The 19017-nt window shown below is 42.5% G+C and overlaps 1 protein-coding gene across 1 annotated transcript in view; it reads right to left on the bottom strand.

Moving 5' to 3' along the window:
- The window catches only part of glceb (glucuronic acid epimerase b), a 37941-nt gene that overhangs the window by 14736 nt on the left and 4188 nt on the right, over positions 1–19017 (bottom strand). Inside the window, exon 2 of the mRNA XM_067249489.1 lies at positions 5720–5827. The gene's annotated coding sequence lies outside the window, so the exon portion shown is untranslated. The remainder of the gene's footprint in view (positions 1–5719; positions 5828–19017) is intronic.

The raw sequence follows: 19017 nt of genomic DNA, 5'->3' as shown, positions 1-19017 counted from the left end.
TAGGGTAAAATACATGAAAAACAACATCAGCTTTGAAGCCTTCAGCATTATGCTGAGCGTATTTAGAAGTGTCTACAGATGAGCTGTCTGCTGTGCGACCAGACCCCTCCCTTCTGGAAAGTCATCATTCCAGAAAAACTCAAGTGAATGGGACCTCACGGAAACACGGTTACCACAAATGTGAATTAGGCCGCTAGGTGGATATTTCATAACTGTGGAGGTTCCAGAAAAGGTTTAGACAAATTCCCAATGTCAATGAGTTTATAGATAAAATCAGCCAAGTTTCTTATCTCCTCCTCACCAATATGAGCTCAATGCTGTAGGGGTTACAGATACAGCCATAACAACGAACCAGAACCCTCACGAGCTTCAATGAAAAATAATCAGTCCTCCTTCAAGTTAATTTCAAAGTCTCTGTTTAAGCCTGCGCCGCTAAAGGTCAGCTCAATGAATGTGCATTTGCTCCAAAATCCAAACAATGCCATACCAACGGCAATTGTAAATTAAATTAATGTGGCCTTTATAAAAAGATAAAGCAATGTTTTTCATGTTGTTTAGAAAACGAGAACAAGTTAGGTTATTTAAGCCATTCAGAACATGTCTTCATTTAAACAATTAAATATTCATTCATAATGGGTCAAAAAAGAAAGGCATGGTGTTATTTAAGCCATGGAAGTATTTCCCTTGCAAAGTCATCCCCCCATTTCCCCAAACTCTTGGAAGGCAGCAGTAAACTCTGCACAGTTGCAGTTCCAGACTTAAAGTAGTGCCTCTTGTGAGAAATCAACTCCGGCAGATCCCACGGTGTTGTGAAATATTGCCTTATAAAAAAAGTATCATTGATATTTGGGGAAATGTCAGCATTGTGAGCAGATGAAAGATCGGGCTGGCGGGAGCTCAGACAATGTTGCGAACGCAATGAGGAAGGCCTGGGGGCTGCACAGTGGAAGATAAGCAGGGCTGTCTCGTCGGGAGCCTGACTATAAATAATTGGATCTTTTTACAGATGCTCGTTGCTGGCAGAACTCAGGTCTACAGCAGGTACATGTCGAGGGCCAAATGTCATGAACAAGGAGTTAATCACAGCCTAAACTAGGAACCAGCATGAGCTATAGTGCCTCACATTCTAATTTGGGCCGTACAGATTATTAATCAACTGTACACTATTTTACCATTAAGTATAATTCTACATTAACCTACAAATGTTTTGTATCTTTTGTGATAGAACAGTTAAAAGCATCTTTATTTCTGAGAGATTACATTTCCATCAACCTGTGAACTTGTCATTGTAACTGCATATGAACTATCTCACTCTGTCACTCCATGACAGTACTATTCTACTTGCTGGCAACTTACTATAGACAAAACAACAGCATTAGTGACCCAGACCATGTAGATTCGGTGTATTCATGTTTTTCCAATCTCAAATCTCCTTATGTGCAAAAGACACGGCTGGTCCTCTGTGTAATCCTGAGGATCAACCCAAACTAGAACAGTGCTGGAGATGTAATCCCTGTTGCAATAACTCTGAGTTGCACTACAGACTTAAAAAAATAAAATAAATGAAATGCCAAGACTAAATAGACACAAAAGGTAGGATATGAAAACTAATAACATCCACCATTTGAAGGGAGAGAAAGTAAAAAAGCAAAGAGCTTTTCGGTTGAAACTTTCCTATGTCCAACTTCAAATGCTGAGAAGTACTTGATATGAGAAACAACGATGTGGGACTATCATCCATCTTCAGCCGGCCAGAACGATTAAACGCTCCTCTCAGTAGGCTATTCATCAGTCGCTCGTTGTGATCCAGCCAGGTTAACGCCCACTCCTCGTCTGCATCCTTGTGATACATGGCCTTCCCAAGGGACTGAGGGGGAGGGAAGAGGCACAGAATGGAGGAAGGACTTGATTGAAATGCTGCTGAGCATGAAATACCTGGAGCTAAGGGCGGATCTGTTTGCCATACGCCTTTACTGGCTCAGCCCTGAGCTTCTCTTGGGGGTTGCATCCACTGTCCTTGGCCTTCACCCCAGTCCTGGCACCATGGATCCTTGAAGCACAGAGGCCACATTGAGAGGAGAGGCCCTGATAATAACCATCAGTCCAGGGGTGAAGAGGGGAGGGGACAAACTGGCCCAGGCATTGTGGCCAGTGGAGGCTGTGAAAGCCTCCTTTCAGGTTTAATAGTCTCTGAGCCAACATGCTTTCACACTGGTTGCCTTATGGTTGTCAGAACCATTCAACTCACTCATTAATAGTTGTTTTTTTCTTTTACACTGGCAACCGATGTTGAAGAAATGAGGAGGGCAGCTGCGAGCATGCGGATGTAGCCTTTGTTCATTTCAAGGGGGTTGGATGTGAGACCATATTATGATGTCAGATATAATCTGATCGAACCTAGCCAGGATGGTGTGGTCTGGTGGGTGACAGGAAGGATCTGGATGGATCAAATATCAGACGTGCCTTGAAACACCCATGTCAAAGCAAAGAGAAGCAGGTGCATGATAGCCTTGCCAACACTTAAAAGTCAAGTTGGAGGAAAAAAGAACCTTGCCTGAAAACCAATGCATCGATGTGTGGAAAATTATATAGCGGCATAAACCGACTCCTGAAGAGCAACCATTTGAATAAATAAACATTGCACATGGGGATTTAAGACATGTTAACATGTTTCATCTGTTAAAGAGCAGCTTTAGCAAGCACAAGTTGTGACATTGAAGGAAGTTCTGAGTATTGCAAACGCAGAACACTGAGGTCACGAGGAGTGGAGGTCTCTGAGGTCCTATCATTCACATCTTCTTTGGTCCTCTGCAGCATCAGTCATAGGCCAAGCTTCAATGACAGCCGTTTGTCCACTGGGTTAATGCTTACAGCAGCTGCAGAGCATTGGTAACATTTCAGACAGACTCTGGAAGCAGGTCTCTGGAAACGCTTCCCTCTCATCTACAGAGATCACTCCATGACTCAGGAGTATCCAATTCCACTCCATTGACGTGAACATAATTTTAAGAATGCAGTTGGTTCATTTCGGCTATAACGATATCAAAAACCTGGGTGAAAATATGTATTTATTTTGTATCCATGCACAGGCTTGTCATACAGTATAGAATAATAGGTAATCAATCTACAGAAGAAAACAATGCAGGGGTGTTTCTTCCTGTTTTGATTAGCTAAACATTGTGGTTGTCACTCCACATCGTGAAATGTTGAAAAATAATTTTCCCATTCAATCATTAGCTCGTAATGATTAATGTCCCAATGGGCTTCTTTAACTTCCTTGTATCCAAGCTGAACGGTTTCTTAAAATAAACCACTCGAAAACAAAACAAGTGCTTATTGTGAAATGTTACCTTTAACAAGTGCATGACTGTCCAAGACATCTGCTTATCTCTTCCAAGTTTTCAGTGCCAAACAAACCCTTGATAGCATGGCAGTGTCCTGCAGCAGCAGCTCTGGGGATGTGCAGATAGAGTTGTTTTTATTCCCCTGCTATAAAAATCACAAGCAGCCATCATTGCGATAACACCTCGGTGACTGCAATATGCCCTTGGGGAGGTATCAGAGCAGCAGTCTGGGGTTTGCACGCAGGTGTTCCATCCCAACTAAATTCCTGACATTTTCAGAGGTTTCCAGGTGAATTCAGATGGGAGCTTATGACAGCTGTAAATCATAATCAGTACCTGAGGGCCCTGGTAGATGTGTGTGAGTGTAAGAACCCTAATTTGTGTCCATTTTCAAATAAGAATCTGAGTGAAATCAAATTAAACTTAAAAAGACAAATAATTCCTAACGTGCCGTCCATTCCTTTTACAGTCAATGGTAAGACCCCACACATGCCATTTTGAGTCATCAGATCTATGACAGCGTATATGAATACAGAGTAACAGCCAGTTGCATCTCAGAGCTGATTGGAGCTACAGGGTAAGGGAAGAAGCTAGCAACATTATCTGATTATATTAAAACACCACTACCTTACCAGTGGCCATTGCCTTGATGACGCAATTCACCACTGCAGAAAAACACAGTGAAATAATGTGTGTTTTGAATGTGCGAATGGTTTTATAGAAGTGTCATGAATGCTTGTGTAAAGTGTTTCCAAATAAACTGTAATGGTACTGAGGCAAAACAGCACAAGGTAAGTTGCAAAATACTACCTTCTCTACTCCCACCTGTAAAATATGTCACGTTTTAAAATTGTGAATGCAAATAACTTTAGCAGGAAAGCTGAGCATTTTGAGTCTTGTACCAGATGGGCAAACAGTTAATTGATTAAATGTATTAATTAAAATTTGCTGTATTGGCCAAGTATGTTAACACACAAGGAGTTTGATTTGGGTCATTGCAAGCAATACATATAATGTACATATTATTTACAGACAATGCACAATATACAAGAAATAATATCCCCAAGGTGATTCCTTCTCTTCCTCCATCATGTGTGTGTGGCTTCCCTCCTGTTGGTGGGATCATGGAGTCAGTTTTCGTCCATAGGTTGTGTGTCTGTCTGTGAGCAAGGGGGTCCTTTTACCATCTCATCAGGCTTCTCAGGGGAGTAGCATGACTTCCAGCAGTTCAATACCAAATTACCCTGCTGGACTCCACCTTGTTAATCATTAATGGGTGTTGATGTGCTAGCTTCTCTGATTGCTCACAGCCGTGTGGATTTCATACTTTCACATAGGGGGTATAATTCTTTAAAACAAATATCAAACATTTACAGTTTGAACATACTTAAAATTAGAATGCTTGATTCCCAAAAATTAATTAAACAACGGTCAGAGATTCGACTCAATTTAGGCTCGACTTTAAATAAGATATTTGTTCAAAATGTCTGCAATAACTTCAGAAGGTATTCATTCTAAATGCTGAATAATATTCAAAAACTAAGTAAATGCATCAAATGTTTTTGTGTCAAGAGATAAAGTGACATTAACATTTGTGGTAAAAAGCAAAAGAAATACAAATGCCATTCTGAAAAGTATGTGAATATGGTTGACAATGTAAATTTGCATTATTGCTGCACAACATTGTTTATATTCTAGTGCCAGAGAATGAAAGAATTTGCTTTGAAGTAAGGCCTTCATGCAATTCGTTGGCCATCGAGGGATTAAGCAGGTTATTACCAAAAAAGCTTTACGATATCTGAGGCCTAGAGGGGGATTACCAACGCTCCTAATCAAGAGGAAATAAGACGAGAGAAAAATAAACTATCGATGCTATGGTGACCTTTGCGCATCATTTACAGGCAGTGCATGTCAATATGTAGCCCTTGCTGCACAGTGGAAATGAAAAAATTATGAAAAATAAATATCATGAGGAAGGGGATGGGACCATTTTATAATGAGGCTTAAGGAGGTAAAATCATAATCGCATAGTGGGAATAGAGACCTCTACCCTGCTAACATGTGACACGTCACCTCAAAAGCAAGTCTTTTAAATAAAACAGGTGATCCAAAAAAGTTAGGCCCTGATTTTTACAGACCCTTGTGGCTTTGACCCTTGAGGCGAAAGTCTCTCGCCTCCAGGCAGACTTCCAAACACGAGTTTGATACAAGCTAATGACTCGGAATAACATCACAGTCTAGCCGAAAGGCTTTGGGACATCTGTCTCACCTATGCTTACTAAATTAATTAAGGAAGATGTGGGTGACAGTTTAAGCAGTTCTTTGGGAGTTTTCCTAAAGAGTTTCTATAAAGTTCCTTAAACAAATTTACTCACCCTAGTCCATTCACCAAAAAACGCCAGACTGAGCAGTCACCATGACCACTGACACTCCCCAGCACTACTTCATCCAGATATCTCTTCCTCTGGCATTCGCTTCCCAACCTGTAATGACAAGAAAACGATACAAGTTTGACTTCTGAACAGTTCTGTTTCCTACCAATCAAAGCTTAACACTGTTCTAAGAATCAGATTTAACGTATTTAAAGTGGCCAAAATACAGGAGGATAATGACCTAACTAGCAAGGGAAACAATTACCAAGGATAATGTAGATAAAAGCTCTGTGGGAGCTTGAGATCCAAGTACTAAGGACCACTCTGCCAGGGAACACGAGGAGTTTCCAACCTTGAGCAGTGTCTTTCAATGCCTGCCATTATTATGGCTGAGTGAGAACAGAAACTTCCAGAGGAAACAAGGAAATCAAGAAGAAAATACACTATCAGAATGTTGCCATTATGTTTTATCAAACTATTGAATGAGGTATGAACTAAAACATGCCTTGGTATCTTCCTTTGATGAATACGGGCAATGACTATCTAGGCCGTTTTTTTTCAAGAAGCTTTGAATAGCCTAACAAAAAGTACAAAACACTTTTTTCTTAAACATTGTTCAAGTGGTACAGTGTCTGCTTAAAGAGACATAACAGAAAGGTCATCCAGATGTATCCATACCACAGCTCCACATGAAAGACAGTGAAAGTCAGACAGACTTAGCCTAGTTCATTGATATTCATATCCTCTCCCATTATTTGTAACGTTTGCCTCCACCTAGAAGTCAGCTCATCAAAGCATCAGTCAAAAGCTAAATCTGTGCTGCCTCAACACAGAAGTCTCATTGTAGATTCTTTTGACAGCCTCACCAACAGAGATTGTATAGATCTGCTGTGATGAATCAGAATGTTATTTTCGTTACACAAACTGGAGGCTCTTAAAAGTGTAATGATATGCAAATTACAATAAACATACTTTGATTAACCCATTTATATTATATCAGATTCCATTATTATCTAATCACAGAAATGTTTCAAAGCGCACAAGTGCATTTAAAAAAAGGACATAACATAAGATTTTATACCCATAATTTATATTTTTTTGCACGTATTACGCACAAATATATATCCATCCTTAAAATACCATGCTATACTGTACCATTACCAATAGGAAGCATACAATCCAGCGCCACCTATTTGTGTCTCTTCCCCTGTGTCTGTTCTGCAAGGCTGATAGAATGAATGAGTTCTTCACCCTGTTCAACCACCATGGGAGTCTGAAGCCCCTGCCTGATGGTGGGCTAGCAGAGTTGAGGGGATGCAAGGGGATAACTGAGTCAAATGCAAAGCATCTGATTTCTGGCAATCTTGGAAGCCTTGGATTATGGATCTACTAATGGAGGCCATTTTCAGCAAACTCGTCACCCTGGCTCCTGCCTGTACCGTTTCACTGTTGTACCATACAGTGCTGCAGTATTGTATGATCCTCTGGAAGGTGAAGCAGTAGAACAGGTGGGGGACTTCATGGCTGGCTTTAAAATATTTCAGTCTCCTCAGAAAGTACACTGAGAGAATGGTCCACCTGTTCCCAGATAATGTTTTGAAATATTACCAACCTTCTTGGAATTGCACCTTTGCCAGTACAAGTATTATCCTACATTAATTGTCAATCATTTGTGAGTCAAAATTGGTTATTAATAGATTTCCTATTGCTATCATTCTCAACTGTCCTGAATCTAATTGAGTAACTAATTGAAACCTGTTGAATCTTGAATGTTTTTTTCTTCTTCTATTAGATTTGTCATACAACCCTCAAATAGACCACTGTGCACCAAGCAATAAATCGAGTCAGGCTATATGTTTCCTGAAGTACATTTTGATTGATCAGACTTCAAGTGCCCATTTTTCAGATGAAAACAAAACTACTGCTGTAACACTTTTTGACAAGTTGTACATTATATTCATATATAAGTCAATAGGCAATGACTTACAGTCTTCCAATGGACCATAAATGGTGCTAAAGAAACAAATACTTATTTTATTATATATTTGTAATTGCAACCATGATGAATTTACTGTCGCCCAAACAGCCAGGTCATTATTGTGCTACCAATCCATCATTGGGAATGTGAAGAAAGTGACAAGTACTTTACCCCGCAATTAATCTCCATCCTATAACTTTGCAGCAGTACCAGTGGAAAGGCCGTAAAATTAAAGACAGTGTTAAATCACAGCACAAGGGGAGTCTATCGATCTTTTGTAAAATGGTCCTTATTGACAAAGCACTTAAATCAGGTATTAGAAAGTTTATAGCAACTGCTATAAACACACAAAGCTGCGTGTGGGAGGCACTGCAGTTTTACCTACATAGTGCAGAGGGTGTTTCAAGAACAAAGGGAGTGTACTCAGCCAAGAATGTGATGGGGTGGAGCAGGCAGGTGTGGGGTTGATGTGGGGGACGTGGCAGGATTTGTGGCTCCATAATGTCTATGAGATAGTATGTTGGTTTGACAGACTGCCATAAGATCTTGGTTGTAAAACTGTTGCACATTGTAGGCTAATATTTGATTGCGTTTGATGTATTACTATTGATCATGTCGTCAGACTAGGCTGGAGCAAGGACTGACACAACAGGAGACTGTACAAGTATTGGTCGACTCGCAAATCACACTCAACGACTGGTGCCTAGAGGTAATTTAATGCTGGGCTTCAATGAAGAGGCTTTGTAAGTCATGACTGTTACACTTCTATTGCATTCCAAAAATATCTATTCTTGTCAGGTAAAAAAAATAAAATATATATATATATATATTCTCTGCAATCTGGCAATGAAGGTTATTGTCAAACACCTCCAGTGCCATACTACTGCTACAAATTCCTGTAAGACAAGCACCAACAAGCTTCACACAGGCTGTTTTGGTGCAGACAGCATTGGTGTTTTTCTTGGCAGTATGCTATTTTCCATCTAAATCTCAATGCTAAAGTAGAGATGAGACAACACTACTGGCTAAAGGGACGTTTGAACAGTATGAACAATGTCCTTCACCTTCATGGTACAGGTGTTTATACTGTACTGTCTGACAATCAGACAAGCATAACTCTATGACACAAGGAGTCATTCATCAAGCTTTGCACCCAGGGTGTGATGAAGGGAGAGAGGAAATATACCAGGCAGGGGTCCATCTGCTTGGCATTCAAGGTCCCATCCATTCTCTGAAAGTCCATGGTTGGCCGATCATTGAACAATCAAGCTGCTGACATTAATATGGTAAATGGCTTCACTGACCATCTGATGACAGCAGTGTCCAAGGAACCCAAGTCAGTGAGTAGGGGAGGGGCCAAGTTGCTAGGGAGATGTCTACTTACTGCCATGGACTAAGCGCTTTCTTCAAAATCTCTCTCCCCTTCATATGAATAATATGCTGTCACTCTCTTAAACACACATGCACACACTTTCCAACGACACTTTCGGAAGGCTATGTAACATTTATGGTCGGATTCAGAGTGTAGACTCTCGGGTGCCAGAGCAAAGATCAAAAGTTGCTGTACAAGACATAAGAGATGGAGAGAAACAACAGTAATAGACTGAGTTTGGGTGACAGCAGTCAGTCATATTTTACAGGTTCAGTAGTCCTGCCTGGATGCTGTCGTTTCATGACACGTTTCACAGCTACTGCTCGGGCTGTCTTTCTCAGGAGGAGGCGAGCACGAGGGAATGCCATCTGAAGCTTCAAGAAAGAACCGCAACATCACAGCAGACAGCCTCCTCGTTTAAAGGGAAAATCCAGTTCAAGTATTCCATATTCTACTTTATGTTTAGATGTGTGACTACCATGCAAATACATTTACATCAGCCTGTCTCTCTCTGGAAAACAAATAAGACTACTTTTCTGACATATCTGTATGCTAGGCTAACGCTAATGAACTGTACAAGAAGAAAATCACAAGCTGGTTCAAGTGAAAAACATCAAAGACGATGGCAACAAAGCTGAATTTTAAAGTAGAGAGCTACAATACTGAGCTGACTGCATGTAGTTGCTCTGCCACTACACAATTGAATCTGGCACCTCAATAAAGATGGAAAAGAAAGTGGCTCTTTCCAAGCTAATTTCCATTCTGCATAAAATATTGAAAGATAAATAATACATGCACACTTGAAAAGGAAATGGAATCCTGCTCATTCCTGATTTATAGCGGTCTGTCAAAAGGCACTCCTCACAAAAATGTGAGGGTCCGAGAACATCTCAATGTAGACTGACAAATATAGCCTTGGGAAGCAATAGTCTAGTTGGTCTGAAATATGCAGACAAACATAAGTGTGCAAGAAAGCACTTTATCAACACTTAAGAGTTGGAACTTCTTTTAACGGTTTCTAAGATCACATAGGGGTAAACCCCAGAAAACCTTTTTTACATGACCCTGAAAGAAAAACAGATGCCCACCAAAACACTGTAGACTCAAAACAGCCAGTTGGAGCGATTCACAACCCCCTGCATTCCCCGATTTCTCCACCATCTCCAACTCTCAAACATGAGGGTAATCTTCACAGTGGATTTAGTGAACAAAGGGGGCTTCAGTGGGACTGCGTCACATGCTGGGAGATGTGTTGTGGCTGTCACAAGCTCTCAGGAATATAGTCAGTAAGTTCCATTGGTTTTGCATACATTTCAGGGTTCCTCTCCATCTGTTTCTGTGCTCCCTATAAACACAGCTGCATTGGGACTTTTCCCACAAATGCACTGAACAACCACAAACCATCCTGCCAATTTGAACACAAATCTAATTATATTTTCAGCCCTAGTGGCATGGTAAGGCAATAACAACAGGATCAGAGGAGCCTTCATGAGACTCGGAGGTGATGAACGACAAGGCAGGGGAGCCCAGACCAAAGTTTTCCTGTGAGCCTTCGGCTGGGCTCTCAGTCTGCAAAGAGACACGAGGGGAGGCAGAAGGGGGAGAGGCAGAAGGGGGAGAGGCAGAGGGAGGGAAGCTAGCCGAGGCACGCTGAGATGAGAGCAAATTCAAGTTTTAGAAGCTGCATAAATAGCCCCAGAGCCTGTCAGTGTCGGTTCTCAGAAGATGACTGAGCTTCCTCTTGTAAACAAAAGCCAGAAAGCTCAAATAATACTATATTGAGGGCCTATAGTGTGGCTAAAATAAGAATTACCTTTACGCACCACCACCACAATAGTAAGATACACACATCTACCTTTCAATGTCCAAAGAAAGGCAGTATTGCTCACTATTTGCAAAAGTGCACATTGCCACGGTGCTGTAACCATCCCAAATGTGCTCAGACAAGAAGACAAAGGCAGGAGGAGGTGGTGGGGAGTGTGGGGGGCTTCCTCCAGACCTCTGTGTCATGGCTGAAAAGGAGAGGGCAGTCCCCAGCTGTCTCTTCCACATAAAAAGACAAGCCTCACATCCTCAGGACCTTGTTGTTTATACAAAAAGGCCACCGACAACTTAAAAACAGCCAGAGACGATGGAAAATCAAAACAGCATTTTGTTACGAGACAGTTTAAGAGGAAAGAAGCTTCATAAATCTTTGACAATAGTACTCAATCTGAAGAAAGGGGCTTGCTGAAATGACAGAGCACACTGAGAAAAAAGGCTACTGAAAATAATGGGAATTATTATCTTATCTGAGAGAATAAGATAATATTCTGTGGTTAAAAACTAGGCTTTGGCAATTTCAATTTTCAAGACTTTTTGCAATTCAGGGCTAAAAGGGGACTGTCAATGGGGATAGAAAGCAAGAATAAGGGAGGGAAAGTGCTACAGAGATCGACAACTCGAAAGAGAGTAAAAGAGAGAAAAAGAGGGAGAGTCGGAAAGGGTAAGAAACAAAAGGGAGTACTAGAGAAAACTAGAGCGAAAGCACGAGTCACCCTTTCAATTGCCGTTAAGAACACCCCTCTTTATGACAGCTTTGTTTGTTTACACTGAACCAAACAAAGGCTGCATAATGCAGCTCCATGTGTGATGATTGCATGAGCAATGATAGCAAGCCGTTGTTCCGGAATCCGAGGCGTGACATCTGCGTTGGAGTCTAGTGTGCTATCCTGCTGGATCTCGCTTTTACACATGTAGCTCTGACTGCCTCCTCTGCTGGCTTCATAACGGTACAACAATGCCCCCCCCCCCCCCCCCCCCCCCCCATTCCGTACCTCTTATAAAAGAACTGTGAGGCAACATGATGGCGCAACGCATAGTGAAGGTTTTCAGAACATTCATCATTCTTGATCTGAGGGCTGAGCCTACTGTCTGACAGCGCTCTATAGAATGTGCACAGAATGGAATTTTTCATTCAATGACAGCTGAGCGTTGGGGCCAGTACAGTGTACTGTCGACACCATCTATAAAGCTCCATCATGCCACAGCATGTTGAATACCACACAAACTGACCATATAATGCAGGTTTGTCACAAATGCCGTTTAAGACGTGTTTAATTCACCAGTACTATGATGTCCCTCATGAAACATCAGTGTTGAAAGGGTAATTTTGGTGAATTGTATGGATTGACACCCTTGTATCTGGTTGTCCTCGCAAATCTATGAGACAGAGTAAATTACCCCCATCTGGTGAGTGTCGGGTTGCAATAACCCCCCCCACACACACACACACACAAACACATTCTGAACCAAGCAAATACCCATCACCTTCCTCCTATTCATTTCCACGACGTAAAAGAAATAACACAAAAATGTTGAGTTAGACCTGCCACTATCTGGCCTATAGCATAAAAACCGCCATGACAATAGGAGTAGGATATTAGCGTAAACAGTGATCCAGACAGGAGAAGAAAAAGAGATAGTGAGGAGGGAGGGGTTCTGACAGAGGAGGACAGTGGCAGCTCTGGGGAGGGAAGAAGTAATCAGTGGATGAAGACGTTTTTCCTTAAAAGGTGAGAAGGGGGGAAAGGGGAGCTGAGAAAGTGTTATGCCTCTTCAATGATCTGTGTGTGGGAGAAAAGGCCCTCTCTCTCTCTGGGGGAAACTCGAAGGTCAGCGGCCTAATGAAATGATTAGATCACTGGTGCTGTATGCAGCAGAGATGGAGCAAGACCACTTCCCTTTAAATGGAATTTGAAACATGAATGCACACAGTGGTTTCCTTCCTACTGAAAGACTAAGCAAACATGTTGATTCAATCAGCATTGGGACACTTGCTTTGGGATAATTAGTTATGGCACTTCAGACAAGTGGAATTTAGCAACAATCTCTTTTTTGTAATAATATCCAAAAATAGCTTTCTCCCTTTGGGGGATGTTACCCTCACTATGGTGACAATTTAGCCGACAAAAAAAACTGAGCAGACTTAAGGTGTCATGAGAGACCCTTGTGAGTGAAAAGCGTAATTTACTAGGCTACACTTAGGAATTCCATATGTCAACACTCACAATGACGACTGACCAGAAAAATGGCTGAAATTGTGTTGACAAAGGAGAGGTTATATGCAAAGAAACAGGTTCAAGAAAGTCAAATCTTCAGTTATAGCCTGGTTTACATGGTCATCCTGGCACCCCTCATGACACTAGAGAATAATGGCATAAAAAGCTAATACTTCAGTCTTAGACAGAATTCCTAAGCAAGCAACTGAATAGTTTATATTTCTCAAATTCCACACTCCAAGACATAAAATTATAATTTTCAGCTCTAACAACTCCTCGCAGAGGCAGGCAATGATGTGAAACCAACAAATTACCCCTTGCCCTTCCATTAAAGTAACCCTATTGTCTGAGAAATAACCAAGCGCTGTGTGAGTTCTGCTAAGTGACACATTTTTTATGCCAATGAACACCTACAGATTCTTGCAATTTGGCAGTGCCATCTCATTTCCACCCTCATAGTCCAGATGGAGAGGCAGTGGGAGTAACAGAAAGCGAGGGATACCAAGACATTCAAGTCATCCAGAGAGACGTCACGGCCCCAACATTTGTCATCCCTGTCCAGACTTTCTTTGAACAGTGCTGTTTGCAGAGTCTTCTGCACCAGTGTGAGCAAGGAGCAGTGCAGCGTTAACAAAACTGTGTGGAATTGGAGGGGAGAAGAACTAAAGGAGAATATAGGAAGGAGGGAAGGAGCCCAGAGTACACAGAGCATAGACCACTGACATACAGAGCTGCAGTTCTACACGTGGAGTTCTTATTCCTGTGTTGTCAGCAATCCCGGGGATTATAGCATATTCAGAAATAAGCAACATCCATAAAGAGGAGAGGGGTAAAAGAATGGCTCTTAGCACATAATCTTTTTTAAATGAGTAGGCTATGCCACAGTTTTCTGAAGAGAGGCACAAACAGGCATTATTCAAAACCGGATGAACTGTTGATATAAGACAGCATATAGGCACAAAAATATCTGTTTCCACAATTGAAAACTGTCCAGAAAATGCATGTGCCAGGATTTCTAGCATATTGCTTCTAAAGCTCGATAAATTCCAGCAGTATGCTTCCAAGACAAAGGATTACAAACAATTAATATCCAGATATGAAGTACTGAAACCTGAGCCATATACATATTCATGGGAGGAAAGATCAAAAAGGAGGAAGCTGGGAGTCAATGATCACCACAAAGCAGCTTTCATTCTCCCTCTTTCCTCTGACTTCTGAAGCCTCCTCCTAGCCTGCAGAAGCACTCTCAGAACTCTACCAGCATGCTGGCCTTTCCAAGGCTCTTTTCAAGCTCACCCAGGCCTGACCTCCTCTACCTGGCACTGACCACCACCGTGAGCAATCCTCTTAGAGGGCCTCTGAGAGGCTGTGTCCATGTGAGAGGAGGTGGAGGCGTGGGAGCTCAGAGGCTGCATCCCTCATGGCAGCACATCTCACTAAGGCTTAGGAGTGGTGCAGTGAGCATCCCGTCACTCCCGAGGGGAGTCTGAAAGAGCTCTGCAGGTGGACGACGAGGGGCTGATTGTGATTTCACCGACTACTCCGCTTCACCTTTGAAGCCCATTTGCCAGTCACCTAAATAAGGACTTACAAAGCTTTAACCGTCAAAATGTGTCTCGTTTCCGGGGACACCTGTATTCAAAAGACCTTTATTGCCCTTCATTGCTGTCCAGCCATGTTTGAAAGCACGTCAAACCTGTAGTCCTGTAGCAGCAGCGGTGTCGAGCAATTCATGTTTTCAAGGCCATTTCCAAAGTACCAACTTGCCAATGTGTTTCTTCACATCAAAGTAAAGGAACGCAGCTAATGCCATTGTATGTCAGGGAATAGTGTCTGAGGGGTGAGGCTTGTGGGGGTGTAAGGAAGGAGGAAGGGTCAGTTTCCTGCCAGTGCACCGCTTGGCTCTCTCAGAGTTGACACATTAAATGCCAGACAGATATTGCTGCATTCATTATAAATTTCACATTCCATTTATGTTTAAAATAGAAAGTAAGTATTTTTTATTTAAAGAAACATTTCCCATGGGGGTTCTTTGGGTTTTAGGACCCATTTAGGGAGGAACAAGTTCTCATCCTTTCCGTTGCTCTCCAGCACATGTCGATGAGGCCTGATGATGACATGATGGTGACAGGGTCTGCACAAGGTCAACATAGTGGAAACTGAAGAGATCAGAACCTTCTGAATGATGTAAACATCTGTTTTTGTATCTGTGTACGAATGTGTATCTTTGTGAGACTGTATGCGTGTATGTACATGTGATGGTGAGGTTTTTAACACGTGTAGGGGGTGTGTGTGTGTGTACGTGTTGGCATGCGAGTTGAGTGGGCAATGTCTTTTCAATTGCTCAATACAGTCAATTTCAGTCTTCGCAGATCATAAGGTTGAACACCTCAGACGGTGCAGTCTACACTACACTGCACGACACTACAAAAGACAAGCAGAAAGGAGCCAGAGGCCTGGTCCAGTTCCAGCTCCCTGTGCTCTGTGTTCAGTCAATGAGAAACAGGGACTCTCTTGACCCCCTCAGTGCTTCATCAGTCTGGGGATCCCTGAGAAGCACAAAGGCTGTCGAGGCAATGTGCTATTGAGAGGCTGCAAAGAAGTGTTGAAGCGAGGGCTGATGATGGAGAAGCGGCAATAAGTGCAGCCTGTTGGGACACCTTCCAGATTAATACTCCCCAAACCAAAGAACACAGACTTTTCAAGGTCTCCAGGGACAACGGAGCCCTTCTTCCTCAAATGGCGGGGGAAACTTCATTTCCAAGCCTAATGAAGTGTGAATGTCGTTGGAGAGGCATTCTGGCAAGAGGGGTTGATAAGGAATGGCTTTTTTGCTGTGCGAGATGACAGCCATAGACACCCCGTTTCAAAATATTGGAGGGAGGCATCTCCATGCACTGGTTTGAGAAAGACAGCCATTAGGGAGTCAGGTGGCTGAGCGGTGGGGGAATCAGGCTAGTAATCCGAAGGTTGCCAGTTTGATTCCCGGTCATGCAAACTGACGTTGTGTCCTTGGACAAGGCACTTCACCCTACTTGCCGCGGGGGAATGTCCCTGTACTTACTGTAAGTCGCTCTGGATAAGAGCGTCTGCTAAATGACAACATTTTAAATGTAAATGTAAAATGTTAGAAGGATTAAGCAAAACGCAATTTCAGCACGAACGGGTAAGTGGGCGGCTCGAGGCGAAGCAGCAAATGGCAGCCCAGGGACATTTCATTACACTGGCTTCACGTGTGGAGAGCCCTACAGTCATCCACTGTATAAAAGATGCATCATTTATCATACTTCTGAAGCCGTTTTAAACCCTAGGCCTAACTATCTTCCTTTCTATGACTCAAGCTATTTATGCAACAATGCTTATTCACTTAGAAGAAACATCAAGATGTTTACAAACAGACTAACAGCAACACCATCTTATTAATGAACTAAATTCAATAAACATAAGGCCAATAATTTAGATTAAGCATTAGGCTCCAATAGTCTACATGCTGCTACTACATTTAGATAGTGAGCACAAGTGAACAATTTCAATTAAGGTTCAGCCAAAGAAATGCAATTGTTAGGTATCTGCTTTCAATCTCCAGATCCTAATGGCAGTCCAGGACGTAAGCCTTGGCTGCTCAACAGTGGGAGGTTAAAGACCACAAGCCTCTCTGTTGGTGTGAACTGTGGAGGATGGTGACATTCATATGATACATACACAAGAATCAGATGGGCCACATTGCTTCTGGATGTTTGACTGGCTCCAGGCATCGACACTAACAACCTGTTGTTTGCAGCTAGTAAGCTTCCAAGGGCCGTTACACTGTCACTAAAACTAAGCAAGAATGTGTCCTTGATATGCAGCGATACCTTGTGTTCATGGAAAAGCAGCATATTCTATTTGAAAGTGAGACTTGCCATGGTTCGATTCGGTGTGGGGCAAACATGAATAAATGAAATGTACACAAGGACACTTTGCATCTGATGTTGGCACAGAAAGTGAGTCAAAGTAGCCTACTGCTCAGTCAGCTTGGCATCATTCTCGGCATTCAAAATACTATTGCATACTATTTTAAGTCAAAAGATATCTCCTGTTTTTACACTGATGATATGGAATGCCAGCACTGTCACAGTATTGAAGAAATTTGGCCGTGGCACACTCAAGCCCGTACAAACGCAGGATATATGAAACAAGAATGTGCATTCTTTGGAAGCACAGCTCCCCCTTTCTATGCAGAGGACAGAAAACTAGGGCCTACAAAGGACTGGGAAGGGGAGACATTCAAGTTGTCGCGTGTTAAATTACTAGTCTGAACATCTGACTAAATAGGCTGCATAAAAAAAACAGAAGATGGCCACTTGTTGCCATGGTTGCTTTTGGTGAGGTTTCCCTCTCTCTTCTCTGCAAGTCATCCAGTGTCAACTTCTATCTGAAGACCAGAACAGAGAACAAGAAAACTCATTGGCAGTTGCAAGCTGCAACAATATCAAGGGTTAACAGGACAAACCAGTGCCAGCTCCACCCCACCCCATTAGGATTTGTTTGAACAACTCAATAGAATTGGATGTCAGAACAAAGCAAAAATGAAGAGAAAAGACACTTAAGACACTGTATGACACAAAGGCCAAATCAATCCCAGTTTTACATTTACATTTAGTCATTTAGCAGACGCTCTTATCCAGAGCGACTTACAGTAAGTACAGGGACATTCTCCCCGAGGCAAGTAGGGTGAAGTGCCTTGCCCAAGGACACAACGCCATTTGACACAGCCGGGATTCGAACCAACAACCTTCTGATTAATAGCCCGACTCCCTAACCGCTCAGCCATCTGACCCTCAGTTTTACAAGAAACTCATAGTGGAACCTCTCCGCTTAAATCAGTATGTTGAAAAGACTACACTTGAGGACCTAGGCTAAGCATAGTTAAGAGGACAGAAAGAACCATTTTGGCTCTGACTGCATAACTAAAGCTCCATAGGCAGGCTCCAGAATGTATCAGTCTTGGTGTGTGTGGGGGAGGGGGGGGCTTTGCCACCTTTGGTGCCAAGGGCTGGCAAGGCAGAGCACAGGACAGCAGGGAGAGCATCAAGCCACAGATTACAAGTGGTCCAGCCAACCAGAGCAGCTGAATCCCAAGAGTGCAGCAGTCCCTGTGAGAAAGCCTGTCTGGATATTCTGGCTGTTACAAAAAACGCCTGGCATTGTGCTTGGAGTCTGGCCCTGAAGGTAGGGCAGACACATACTTGTAAAAGCCCAAGTCTATTCCATGTGGATCTGGTGCACAGTGAATATGGGGAGGAGAGTACAATTCCATATCTGTTTGTCTTGGCGCAAGGGATCCTTTTGTTGTAGGGGCTGATGGGGCTTGGTATTTTCGGAAAAGGGGGTGGGGTTGTCTGGGGATTAGGATGCCCCTGGTATGAGAGCATTACTGCTGTCTGGCTTGTGTCTGTGAACTGGGCCATGGTCAGCTATGGCCCGAGGGGTGCTCCAGCAAGTTATACAGTCCCACTGAGACCCCAGAACACCCCACAGACAAAACAGTGTTTAACGCTCTCCATAACAAGTGGTTCTTACTGTAATTGTAATAAGGAAAAAGATACCTGGCAATCAATGCCTTTTCGGTAGCATAGCACATAGTCTCGTAGTTAGCAGTGTTTAGGACTGTCAGCAGTCTTCGAGGCAAGTAAAATTAAAAAACATTTTATTGTTGAAAGCTTCTTTAATTGAGAGGCTTATTTGACAGTTATTAACTTTTCTGTCATTAATGCAAGGGATTTATGACAATGAGAGTGAATGAAACTACCCATAAAGCAATGTAGCCTTGTAAAACTGCAAGTTAGATGCATTTGTGGAAACACCAATCAAATAATCTTGCAAATGAATCTGTATTCTAAGTGCATTCACAATACGAAAGGTGTACAAC

This window comes from Osmerus mordax, chromosome 13 (genome assembly GCF_038355195.1).
Source record: "Osmerus mordax isolate fOsmMor3 chromosome 13, fOsmMor3.pri, whole genome shotgun sequence".
Classification (NCBI taxonomy): Eukaryota; Metazoa; Chordata; class Actinopteri; order Osmeriformes; family Osmeridae; genus Osmerus; species Osmerus mordax.
The sequence above is the reverse complement of the archived record's forward strand: the minus strand, read 5'-3'. Positions and strand labels throughout refer to the sequence as shown.